This window comes from Sinocyclocheilus anshuiensis, unplaced genomic scaffold (genome assembly GCF_001515605.1).
Source record: "Sinocyclocheilus anshuiensis isolate Anshui unplaced genomic scaffold, SAMN03320099.WGS_v1.1 scaffold78, whole genome shotgun sequence".
NCBI classification, from domain to species: Eukaryota; Metazoa; Chordata; class Actinopteri; order Cypriniformes; family Cyprinidae; genus Sinocyclocheilus; species Sinocyclocheilus anshuiensis.
In genome coordinates, this window is record NW_015544250.1 from 1366442 (window position 1) to 1369157 (window position 2716).

Sequence of the window (2716 nt, forward strand, 5' to 3'; positions counted from 1 at the left end):
TATAATTATGCAAATTACGACTTCAGTTTTGGTGTAATTTTTACCAGAACAAACAAATTTCCCTCTAATAAATTCTCTTACGCCCCATCCCCCCCAAATCAGTATACTTTGTTGCTAAGGAGACAGTAGTGGAGCCTGAGATGGAATATGAGAAAACAAAGAAAAACCAAGGTAAATCTGACTTGCAAACAGCATACATCATTGTGCATCATTTCCAGTGACCCAAGCAGTATATTTGTGAAATTATGCAACAAGTGATAAAATATGTATAATGTGCTACCAATGAAATCAGCCGTAGCTATTTCATTCCAAACAGTGTTTCAAATGTCATTTCAGAACAACTGTATGTACTGTATGTTTTAAGAGTTTTTCAAAATGCCCAGAACCAAAAATGCCCTTCAAGCTGTTTCTTTGATTAATGGACTGCAAAATGGACATTAAAAGTTCCTTTTGTGTGCATCATTTTATTTGATCTTTTGAACATTCAAAACCGACTGCTCATTAATTTCAGGCTTCAGATATAGATTGAGTTGAGGTGGGATAACAGGATATTCACCCACTGCTCATCATAATGAAATTATGAAAAACAAGTACACTTCATTCTCACTTCATGGATCTCTCTTTTCATTTCCATCTTTTTGTCATTCATTTCTCCTATAAGTTCACTCTGACTTTCCCCACTTGATCCATCAGACTGAGTGTTGCTGCATTTCACCCTGTTTCTACATTACGTCCTCTTTCTCTGTGCTTTCACAGCAATTCCCAAATCTTACAGTCATTTTCCTCAGATGGATTCACCTGCTCCTGCTGAGATTTGATTGACAGGCTCTTAAGTTCAGATATGTTGCCGACTAAACGCCCCGTCCCTCCGCGAGCTTCACTTTGAAGATATCTGCATCTGTAGAGTATAGAAAGTACACGGAAATTTAAAATAACTCATTGCAAAGTTTTCCGGCACAGCGTAGGTTTATGTAACAGATTTGGGTAGAAATCTAATTCACTCCCCCAACAGCACACAAGAAACATTATCTGTTAATCTTGCCGCAGAGGAAAAACTTTAAAAGTGATTCTGAGGGCAAGCGGCATTTATTTGAGAATTTTTTTTTTTTTTTTTTTGCCTCAAACAATGCAGCTGTGCGTCAATCTAATCACCACCGATAATTCCCTCATTAATCTCATCTCATTAATAATTCCCCTCTTAACGAGACATTTCTAACAATGGTTATTGTAATACTTATGGGACAAGTGTATCATCATGAGCCTCAGGAGGAATTTGTTTTACCCGTGTGTATTCATATTCAAATAATAACCAACAAATCCCCAGGGAGAGAGAAATCACAAATGAGATCTCTTTAGTATTTCTTCAACACAGCAATTCTACAATTCAATCTTTAATTTTGCTCCTGAGAAAAAGACCCAATAATCTTAGATATTTTCAAAAACTAATGTCTCAAACTGTGCTCTGATATGCCAATATTCCAAAGTCTGCAATGAAAAGTTAATATGAACTCAAACATTTCGCATCAGATTCTTCCAAGAATAAGTTATGATAAATTATTCATTTTATTACTAGTATTAGTATGATTATGATTCTTTCTCGATTCTGAAGATCAACATGTTTCATTCCATTTTTTTTAATTTTAAGACTGGCAATCAACTTTTTTTAGTTGGTTACATAATAACTTAGTCTAATCTGTTAGTTTAGTTAGTTAGATTAGTTGAATCTGAAAACTAAGACCGATTACACCTTGGCCAACTGTTGGTCAGACCAGTTTTTAAGACACAGCCTTAACCGATTGTGCAACTGGCCCCTGGTGTAATTATGTAATAAATGCAATCTTTAGGGTCAAAGTTCTTTATTTTGATCATATCGTGTTTAGATCCAAACTAGGAAATATATCCCTGTACTTCTCTGATTGTTTGAAGGGGTTAATAGACAGTAGTTTAGAAATAAAATCATGTAGGAGACACACCAGAGATGAAGATGATACTTCAAAGAAATATAATATACTGAGAACTCCACTAGTCCCCTGAGCTATGAATGAGCAACATCTGAGCAAAAAAAAATAAAAAATCCTCCTCATTGCCAGGAAAAAATATCTATCCAGATTTCTCCTTTTAAGTTGTATTTATTCATGCACTGATGGATTCATTCGTCTGATGACACACGGCTCAGATTGCATCTGAAATTAATTTAAAAAATACTCATTTTTTAAGTTCAGGGGAAGTTTTGAGTTTTGAAACTCATATAAATGCCTATATCAAACTCTTTTGTCTCAAAGGGAAACTGATTCCTCATTTGATACTTTGTTCATAGTTTTTAGATATACATTGTGATATACGTTTCTAATATCTAAAACATTTCTTAAAAAGCATGCAATGGAAAAATAGCATACACTTTTGGAGTAAATAACAGATATTTCATTTTTGAGTGACCTATCCCTATCTCATTTTGAACTAGTCGTACTCTTAGACGTGTGTTTCACTGGAGGGGAGATATAGCGAGATAAGATGTCCTTCACAGCATTTTCTTAGTTATGTCTAAAGGTGCCAAAACAACAGAGAGACCGTTAAATTGCCAATTACGCTACTTGCTTCATTAATTTTTTTAGTGTTTATCCATGTATCCTTTCAAAACAAGGATACCGCTGTTCCCTTTCAGTCAGTCACTCTCGACGTCACGTCGGATGACCGACGAATTGGGATCTCGCTTAGA